Below are 11,315 nucleotides of genomic sequence, written 5' to 3' on the forward strand. Positions count from 1 at the left end.
CATATATTTAACATGTAGTAAAATTGAACACAATGATGGCAAATTTTAATGGCAGAGTTATAGCAGTGGCATAATCACATGCTTGTGCCATAGTGGTGCAACTCCTAATGGAAATTATGAACTGACTTTACATTCGTGGATAACATGTTCCGAAGTACTCCAGTAGATATCTCATCGTCTCACTACTTCCATCAATCGCTTTGATACTACTGGCTCAGTATTCAGCGAAGCAAAATCGGGTCATTCATCAAAAGTTAAACTCAAGTTAAAAACCTCTTTCATTCGAAAACTTATTGTTGATCGAAGAATTCTTCTAAGAAAATAGCAGCGAGGGTTGAAGGAAATCTTTGTTCAATTATCAATACAAGCTATTCGAAGAATTCTGAAAGCAAGTGATTATCATGGCAAAATTGCGCGGAAAAACACTCTAAGTTAGTTAGATCAATATAGTGAAGCGATCAAATTACGCTAAAAGTCATGCAAATAAATACAATCTTTTCGGATTAAATCAATTTTGTCACATGAAAGTTAATTTGAATTATTTTTACTAAAAAACACAGGTGCTTTTGACCTTTTTTTTAAATTTATATCCACACATTCTGTATTTTACACACATAAGTGGACATTCGTTAGTGCACAACTTTGAACAATGGGTTCAAAATTGTTTTTTGAGAAAGGCGACTGACTATAATAAGAAAAACTCAAAAATATCATTATTAAACAAAGTATAAAATATGAATAAAGTTTCATGAGTCGTGAGAAAAGTCATTGATTTAACCCATGTATTTTTAAGTTCAGGAGCATAGAAAAGCTCTTTTGGTGCTTAAACTGTGTTGACTTGCTTATGAAGATTGTAACATCCTTATTAAGATAAAAATGGAAACCTTTTTTCATCTGGCCAGATCCGGTCTTACATTTCATATGAACTCATTAGACTCCAAAAATATAACTTGCCCAGCCCAGTATTCACCCTCATAATTTACCACAACAAATTCCTCTCTTTCTGCAAGATAGCCATTATACACCTTATCATATATCTTTTGCCAGAATGACATGGTGGCTCAAATATAGTAGGAACATCTCTACCATATTTGAGCCACCATGTCATTCTGGCAAAGAAAAGTCTAAACACAACTAATATTCATAAAAATAAGCGAATAATAGTTGAGATTGACATATATTTAATTTAAGAAAAAACTAATTACCTATTTTGTAGGTTAGTTGTTGATATCTTGTGAACTGTTACAGTACTACTAAAATTTTCTTAATATTTTTCTTACAAATATTTTTTGGAGTTGCGGCTTAAGACCATAATTGGGCGTAATATTCTAAATCAATATTATTGAACCTTAATTAATAAATATAGTTAAAAAAGAACAGTCAAATCTGTTTAAAAGTATTTTCCTTTTTTTACAGACATTTATTGCTTTACTTCTGTTGCAGTTCTCTTTTTTTTTTTTTTTTGTTTTAACATTTATGCACAAACGTTTTATGTAAAAGCTTAACTGTAAAATTACTTACTTTTATATAAGGGTTGAAGGTAGAAATTTAAAAAATCTATTTATTGTACCGCTGGTGGGAGTCGAACCCACAACCTTTGGATTAGAAGTCCAACGCGCTAGTCCATTGCGCCACAGCGGCTTGTATAACTGTAAGAAAATATTTTTTAAAAAATATAATTTTATTTATTTTTTAATATTGTTGTTACTACAACTATTTTATATCATACTCAGGACCGTTGAGGCTAGCGTTCCTTATCTATACAATCAGGAGCCTTCTTAGTATATAACGTTTTGGATGTACGAAATCTTACAATTTTATAAGAAGCTTTTGGAATTTATAAACATAATTTGTCGAAATTGATAATTTTAAAACATTTAAAGCATTTGAAGTTAAATTCTAAAATTCATCCTACTTGTCTCCCCATGTTCAAGAGGATTTTACGATCTGTGCGATTAGTTAAGGGTTCATTAAAAAAGGTTACAGAAAATCCTTCAAAACTTATGAAGACCTACAAACAGTTTTTATTGAACGTTGAATCTGTGATATATATAGTAGACCACTTGTCTAAATGAGTAAAGTGAGTTGTGTAAGTTATTGAAGGAAAAGACAAAGCAATTCGCGGAGCAAACTTAAAGGTCGTTTCGAATAAAAAAACATCCAAGGTATTTTCCCCTGGGAATCGACGTTAAACCAAATGGCAAAGATAAAGATTTTAATTCAGAAAATGATGTCTGTGCAGTTGAAACCTTTTTTTGCGCCCTTAAAGATTTCGCTTCATATATATACTTAGCATAGAAGCAAAAAAGTACATTATGCCTTTATAGCTACTTTAACTTTATTTCATTTTTTGCTAACTAACCGCAGCATAAACAATTCCTAACTTTAATAAAGCTTTTGAGCTTTTTTCGAGGCAAAATTATAAATTACTTCATCATATGACAATGATTTCGCGAGATCATTTTCAATAGACAGCATCATAAGGATTGAAAGTCGCTCTTGTCCCATGGTGGACATTTTATAATCTTAAGTTTACTAAAAGATCTTTCACCCTCTGCAACGGATTTTGACATTGGGTGAAAAATAATTAATTTCGAAAATATTCGTAAATTGCTTCAAAAATTATATATATATATATATATATATATATATATATATATATATATATATATATATATATATATATATATATATATATATATATATATATATATTTCTACTAAATCACCTTCAAATCAGTATTTTGATAAAAGTAGCTTTGTAGAACCAACGTAATTCTTGGAGTATTTATTTATTTTTTTCACAATCTTTTACCCTTTTGGAAGCCAATGCCCTATTTTGGGCACCAGAAAGTTTTTTACGATTCATTATTAACAGTTCCTGTAAATAACCGTACGCATCAATAAAACAAAAGCATTGTCAACTACGCAAACTCATCAAAAAATTATAAACTCAATCTCAAAAAGCTAATGTCATAAATCAATATTTTAATAGTTAAATATAAATCTTAAACATGAATTACCATAAATAAGTTGATCGTAAAGAGTTGAAAAGTATTTACTATTACTTTCTAAATTCTGAATAGAATTATTTCTAAATTGTATTCACAATTTGTTATTTTTAAAAGGAATTAAAAATAATGATATAACGCGAGTAATTTATACATTTCAATTATGGTATTTTAAGATTAAAAAACTAAACGTTAAATACAGGAAAGTCTCCCTAATTTGATTGGATAAGAAATCTTGTTCCGCAAAGCCCGAATAACAATTTACTCGTTTGCCGGTGTCACGTTAAATAAGTAGCTCGTTAAAAAAGTCAATGATATATTATATATACTAGATGTCTAACTTCGATCCGAAATGTGAAGCCGTGGGAGCCATTTCTAATTCGGGCAAAAACGTGCATTTTTAACTTTTATTTCGCACGTCGGATATAGTTTTTGCCCTTATTACAAATGGCGGATATAGTTTTTGCCCTTATTACAAATGGCGGATTCAATTTGTAAACAAAAAAAGCGGCCTCACTTTTCGTCTAATAAAATCCCGCAAGTTAGACATCTAGTATATATAATATATCATTGAAAAAAGTAGACAAGCGAGCTATCTACGCATGCGTCATATTACGGCTACTTTTTTAACGCCTATATGCGTTAAATAAGTAGTTCGTTAAAAAAGTAGACGAATTGAACTATGTGCGTATGCGTTGTATCAACAAACAAGCAATCATTTAAGTTTGGAAAATGTTAAACAGTGCATGCGATATTTTTTGTTATCAGAAGCCATTACTTGATGTTTTGTTTTTTAGCTTATAGTTTTAATATAAATTATCCGTTAAACTTAGCTCGTTCTTCTACAAGAAATTTTACGAGTTCATGCTTAAATTTCTTGAAAAAAGATTTCCCGACTACTTTACGCTTTTTGAACGTTAAATGAGAATTCAATTTAAATTATATAAATAGATGTACAGATACGCAGATAAATGGGAACTTAAACTTTAGATTGGTATTAACAGCACGAATTCGTGTAGAATTATTCCGATATTTTTGCAGAAACAGTCCAGGAGAAATAAAATTAATTCATTTACTGCAGAAAACTGAGCTTTGTAAAACACACGGGTTTCACTCGACAGTGATGTCACCTAAATAGCGTATATTACAAAAAACAACAAAATGTGACCTAAATTCATAACTCTTTCTTTCGCTGTAAAATGCTTTAAATTAAAACGACGTTGAAGAAACTACACGGTTAATACTAAATATTTATTTCCAATCTTTTATGTAAAGCAATCGGGTATATATATAAATATTTATATATCCATCTCAATACAAAAAGAGCTCAGTAAAGTCAGCACGTGCTAAGAACGTTACTCAAAATACATTTTTCCAGAATATTGAACAAAGCGCAATTCTTGCTCGAGGATTAGGATGACGCTCTTTTTCTGTCATATTTATACATCAAGTACAGAACATTGAAAAGTAGTCAATCAAAACTCTAAAAACTGAATTGCTTAGATGTTTTTTCCTTCCTGTTCAAATGCAAATGCAGACATTACTCTCGATACAGTGCTTCTTAAAACTCCAACAATAATATAACAACTCTGTTATTTCTGTAACACTAGCGCCTGCCATACGTGCACCAAAAAGTGTCCTCTTTTGAAATTTGACTAAAAGTCCGTCAATAAGTTTTTTTTTTATTTATTTCTTAATTATGATATCTGAAAAAAAAAAAAAAAATTTTAGAGCAACATGATAAAGTACATGAATAATTAACTAAAAAGCCACAAAAAATTTTTAATTTTGAAGATTTTGCTCTTTTAAAGCTGGTGTTTGTAGTATTTTGACCAACCCCTGTATATTTAAAAATCTAAAAGACATTGATATTATCAACTGAACTTGAATGTTAAAGTTTATACTAAATAATACTGACAAAACATTCCTATGTCTCTACAAGATTTCTAATTAAACACAATACCAGCAGAAACAATACATAAAATTATCTTCAATTCCCAATTATGATTATAAATGCATAACAAGAAAAATTCAAATGACAATCAATTATTATTCTCTTGTCTGCACATACAAAAAGAATTACAGTCAAAAGAAAAAGCACACCTTTTATGACTGTGTAACACAGTAACAAAAGGAAACATCTCTAATTTACCATTCTCAATACATTTCAGGTAATGTTGCCTTATTTCATTATGTCTCCATAAAACTAAACTTGGATCGATACCATTGCATAAAGCTGTTACATTTGCAATTGCAAAAAGACCACAACTATTTCCATTTTTTTGTGTTTGACAATTCATCACTTCCACAGTTAAGTAGTTGCTTGTCTTACAATTCAAGTAGGAACGTGCAACTGTGTGCACTGATAATGGCACATCATCTTTATTTGAACTATTAAAAAGTGAATCGTAGTACTGGACACACTTTGAATGTGAAGCAACATCAGAGGAGACATTACTTAAAAGTACCCAGTATGATTTTCTAGCGTTAACTATTTGCACAAAAAGATAACTTTCTGAATGAATATAACTAACTGAATTAAAAGAACTAAAAATACATGAACTTTGAAACCCAGATATTCTAGGAAACTGAAATGAAAGTAAACTATGTGCAATATCAATTAAGGTATCATCTAGCCAGCCAGATGGGTTTTTTAAAATATTTAGAGCCTCAGCTTTAGCCTGTGCTGACAACTTAGAATAAAAGTTCCTGGCAACAGAAACTGCATGATAAACTCTAGTAAACTCTGATCTTCTACATTCACTTTTTTTAACGATATCTTCAAAATTTGATTCAACACTTTTTAAAACAAAATCAACTGGCTTCTCTTCAGCAACAACTAACATTTTGTTACTGTTATAATTGCTAGGAGAAGAGGAAGATTTTCTCACTTCATTAACTTTTATTTTTTTTCTCCCTAAATCATACCTTATTATAGATGTATGTTTTGCATGTGTTCTTTTACCTAATGCTGTGGAAGAGCAACTAGAATTTTCTTTATAGGATTTTTCATTTATATATATCAGATCAGTATTTTTCAAACAGTAACTATGCTCTTTTAAGATATCTGTATAGATCAAACCTTGATTTTCTTCTAAGTACGGCTTCATATTGGGTAAAGCTACAGCTGACTTCCAAAGTTTACCATTAACAGACACAACAGCACCAGTTGGTTTAAAATCATTAATTGTAGCAGGCCCAAGCCAATCATGCTCCATACGACTACCTTTACGACCAATCTTTTTGTAATTCCTTACTAAAACCTTGTCACCTACTTTAAAATTAAATGACTTGAAACCTTTCAATTGTTTTTTATTATAGTACTTTTGCATTTTTTTTTGTGCAATACAAATATTCTTATCTACTATAGCATGAACTGAAATACAAGAATCCATTCTTTCTTGAATTTGGTCTTCAGTTGCATTACCTTTCAAAATGGAAATATTATCACCAATAAAACTAGGATTACTATCATTAAGAGCTAAAGTTGAAAAAAGGCGTGCTTCTCTGCCAAACATTAAAAAAAATGGTGTGTACTTAGTAGAAGATTGTACACATGTACGGAGACCAAACAAGACTGGCTCTAATAAAGTATCCCAATTATCCTGGGTTTCATTAGCTACTTTTGATAGAGCTCTCTTAATAGTCTGATTCGTTCTTTCATCTTGTCCATTTGTTTGTGGATGATAAGCAGAGGTTATTAAATGCTTAACATTAAAGGTAGAAAATAAAAATTCATTTAAGTCATTTACAAACTCTCTACCTTGGTCTGAAATAATCTTTTTTGGAGGACCAAATCGATAAAACAAAGTAGTAAGACATTTAGAAACAAAAGAAGCAGACTTTTCTGGTATTGAAAAAGCTTCAACATACTTACTCCAAAGGTCAGTAACAGTTAAAATATATTTGTTACCTTGTGTTGTAAGTGGAAGGGGACCAATAAGGTCAATACCTAAAATTTCCCATAATTCATTAACCTTGATAGGCTTCAGTTCTGGAGCACATGTTTTAATTTTCTCCATCCTCTGACATTTGTCACATTCTTTTACCCATTTGGTAATATCATTAACCATACCTACATTACATTATAAAAAGTATAAGTATATAACTCTAGAAATTGTATTCTCTTTACAATAAAACTAAAAATAACCATGTTAAGTCTTTTTTAATGTAAAAAAAAGTGATTATTTTAAGAGAATATTTAGTGAAAAACAAACTCAAATACTCTTACCTAGCCAGTAAAAAGCACTTTTTAGCTTTACTCTGGTGTTATTAAGACCAACATGGGCACCATGATTTGAGTTATGCACATCTCTAAAAGCAAGTTTCTTTTCTTCATCTGTTGAAAGAACTTGTAGCTTATGACAAGCGTTTACGTAGTACAAAATTCCATCTCAAAGAAAAGGATTAAATGGATATAAATCAAATGTGCCACATTTTAAATCAAACAGTACAGGTTATGGCTGAATTTCAAATTAAAAATAGATTTTTTTAAATAACATATATAAGTCATAGCATATATATGGAATATTTATATATATTATATCTGCAATAACTTATCTCCAAGTAAACTTAAAGTTAAAAGCAGATATTCTTCTAAAAGTCAATACATACCAAAATATTGAAAATTCTTTGCATATTTTAGAAATGATTTACGCTGTTTCAAACTTAAAACTTTCTTAATTTTCCCATCACAAAGATATTGCTTAACATCAGCAATAGAATAGTCATGGACCACCATTTTCTACGTTTAAAATCTCAGGTACTTTTTTAATGCTGTGGTTTAGGATCCTTATTTTGAGAGTTATAGTATGTTTGGGCATGCGCAGGACTGTTTTTCTACTTTTTTTAACGAGCTACTTATTCAACGTGACATTTACCTAACGGAACAAGGCTACTTATTTAACGATAAATTTCACCTACCTAACGGAAACTTAACATCATATCTGCGCATGCTTATTGCATGCGCAGAGCTATCTGTCTACTTTTTTAACGGGCTACTTATTTAACGTGACACCGGATCGTAAAAAAAGTATATGTTTTTATGACCATGTATGGATATACATATATATATATAGAAATATATATACTAAAGAGTACGCTTACAGTTTCCAGTTTCTAATTCGCAATAACGATGGTGAGTTAGCTACTTCTTTTAATAATATAACTATTTTAAACTTTTTTTAAATTATTTTTAAATAACAAATTTTATGTTTAAGGTATCTGGTAGCTCATCTCTAAACAAAATGAAGCTTAATCAGCTTACGATCAATAGTTATAATCGACAAGATGCATACGAGTCACATAAACAATTTATAAAAACTGTTCAAGATTATTCCATCAAAACCAGCCAGTTTTCTTTTGATAAGTTGAAGATGTGTTTTCTCTTATGAGTTTGCCACCTAAACATCAGTTAATGAGATGGTCAACTGAATTATCTCTCCGCAATAATACTGCAAGTGGAATCTATTACATAGAATGTAATTTAGGGAAATTCCTCTATGAAAGTGTTCAGCATCTAATAGCGCTTCATAGGGTTCAAGAGATCAAATTAGCAGTTGATATAGAGCTGACATGGTTTAATTCTCCAAAGTTGGTACCAAAATCAATTGGTATATTCCCTCCTCAAAATTTAATTGAAAAATTCAAGGAAGTGCTTTTTAGAAAGCCAGCTAGTACAGAAATTTCAGAATATGGGATGAACCCTAATACTTTAGCTGAGTTATGCTGTACTAGATGGCTCTCCTCAGATCATATGATGCAAATATCTTGTATTTTAAATTCTATTCAAAGCCATTCAAAGGTAATTTACTTTAACTTTATAGGAAATATTGAGCATTATGTGTCAAGATTAACTTCTGTCCCTAGCAAATTGATATTTATTATAAATGTTGGAGGAAACAACAAGAAAACATTCTCTGGCACAGATTTTAATCCTGGTTCCCATTGGGCATTTGCAGTTTATAATAATATTGAGTGTAGTTTTTACTATGGAGATTCGTTAGGTTGGTCAGTTCCAGATGATTTTTTATGTAAAGTTAAACTATTGATCAGAAAATTATATCACTTAAATAAAGAGGTTAGCATTACATACTGTCATGATCCAAAAACGCACAGATATGGCGTCAAAAAATGCAGTTCATTATGCAGAGGAAACTACCCAATGCAGACATGTGGAAATATTTGTGGAGTTATTACTACAATAATTTGTGCAATATCTTGTTTAAATTATGATTACTTTGTACATATAATAAGCAATGGTAAAAGAGAGAACAATAATTACATTTTTCTACAAGAACCTACAAAATATTCTAAATATTTAAGATTGGTTTTAATGTCATGGTTTATTAGTAAAGAAATAAATTTGGATTTTGTTGTTCCTGCTTTAGGCGAAGTTTCTAGCAGTTTTGAAGTGCCTTCTTATGAAGATTTCAAATATGCAAATGTTTCTGAATCATCATTAAATAAGAATAATATTGTTAATGTAGAAAGTAACAATTTTTCATCTCTAAAATGTGCATTTTGCAACATTACTTTCACCAAAAAAAAGAATATGCAGCGACATATAAAAATAAGCACAAATTGATTAATGAAGCTCAAGCATCTATTCAGTCAGGCAATTCTTTTTGTCTAGAATGTGGTTTTCAATGCAGACAAGTTAATGGTTTACAAAAACATTTATCTGTGGTTCATTTTTATACTTTTCAGAAAGAAAAATTATCATTTTCTAATTTTAAAGGTAGTTATATGTTTTTGAAGTAAATTGTTTTATATGCTTTTATAAAAAAAATGATTTTTATTTATTTTTTTGTTTACTTCTTTAAATTTGAGTTTCATTTTGTTTTCAAGATTTAAAAAAAAAATTAAATTAGTTAACTAATTTCACAATACTCACAGGAGTAGATCTTTCATAGTTTATATTGTAAGTTGTTGTTGCAGGCCCTTTTATAATGCATCTTTCAGAATAGTAGCTTCTTATATTATGAATCATTGCCAAATTTGTATAGGAATTAAACAATCAATTATCTGTCTTTCTTTTTACCTTTTTTTTATAACTGTTGTTTCATTTTTTTGTTAATGTTTAGAATTTGATTTGTGGAAATCAGATATTGAAAGTAATAACTCAACGCAACATGTTTTACCTTCTGGTGAAAAGTTGGATAAAAATGGTAGGAAAGTATCATACTATCAATGCAACAGAAGTGGATTTTATAAAAGCATGGCAAAGAAAAGAATAACTAAAAGTAGTGGTATGTTTCACTGAAATGTTTCACTCTGTAGACTACTTTGTTTGTTTTTCAATTATTTTTATATTTTGTTTATATTATTAGAATTTTCTTTATTATCTTTCTTTAAAACAATTTAAAAAGTTAGTTATGTATAATATAAGTACAGTCAATTGTAATCTTAATATTCACAATTATCTATTTACCATAATAGATTATTTATTACCATAATAAATATTTTACAAAATAGGCACTCGAAAAATTGCAAAAAATTGCACATCCACTCTGAAAGTTTACCAAAACTTAGATGAAACAAATAGAAATTGCCAGCAAACTAAAAATGGGTGTAACCAAAGATAGAATCCTAGATGATATTAGAGCTGAAATGGGTTCTGTTCAATCCAGATTACATTTAACTCAATACCAAGATATTATAAAATCTCGAAAAAGCATTTAACATTAATTCTATACAACTTCATGCTAATGACCAAGATAGTGTTGCAATTTGGCTAAAAGAGTGGCAAATGAAGGAAAATAATCATGTTTTACATTATAAATTACAGGGAGAGTCAGATACATTTAACAAATTTAAAGATGCTGACTTTATCATTATAATGCAAACAGAGTATCAAAAAAAAATTTTACAACAGTTTGGCAAAAATGGTGTTTGTATTGATTCTACACATGGCACCAATGCCTATGATTTTCTGCTGACAACAATAGGTAGTTTTGTTATTGGAACTTACTGCCTTTATTTATTTACTTAAATCGAAGACAACATTATGCTAAAAATGCTATTTATATCTTAATTTGTTTTTATTAATTGCCATGTCAAAATAGGTTTCTTTAAATAGTAAATCAATTTTCAGTTTTTATGTGGTGTTTTTTTTTTAATTTTTTTGTTGTTGTTTTTGCTATTGCAATTATGGTATCATGATTCCTTTTTTTTTTTTTTTTCTTTAAGATTTATGATTGACCTATTTATACGGTTTATAAAAAAAAACCTGATTACCTTTTATTGTAAATTTTTGTCAGTTAAAATAATATAAATATATGCAATTAGTTCAATTTTTTTTAAA

General features: G+C 29.3%; 1 non-coding gene and 1 pseudogene across 2 annotated transcripts; one reads left to right on the plus strand and one right to left on the minus strand.

Moving 5' to 3' along the window:
- Positions 1–1,567: 1,567 nt before the first annotated feature.
- Trnar-ucu (transfer RNA arginine (anticodon UCU)) lies at positions 1,568–1,641 on the minus strand. Its single transcript has one exon. It is a non-coding gene; the product is annotated as a tRNA-Arg (tRNA).
- A 6,048-nt stretch (positions 1,642–7,689) lies between these two features.
- On the plus strand, positions 7,690–11,315 carry LOC149887322 (uncharacterized; annotated as a pseudogene). The gene is made up of 4 exons (XR_016453404.1): positions 7,690–8,147; positions 8,230–9,749; positions 10,096–10,260; positions 10,487–11,315. The product of XR_016453404.1 is annotated as an uncharacterized LOC149887322 (transcript).

Source organism: Hydra viridissima, unplaced genomic scaffold (genome assembly GCF_058129835.1).
Source record: "Hydra viridissima isolate aposymbiotic clone 2 unplaced genomic scaffold, HvirCarnegie_v1 scaffold_6, whole genome shotgun sequence".
Taxonomy (NCBI): domain Eukaryota; kingdom Metazoa; phylum Cnidaria; class Hydrozoa; order Anthoathecata; family Hydridae; genus Hydra; species Hydra viridissima.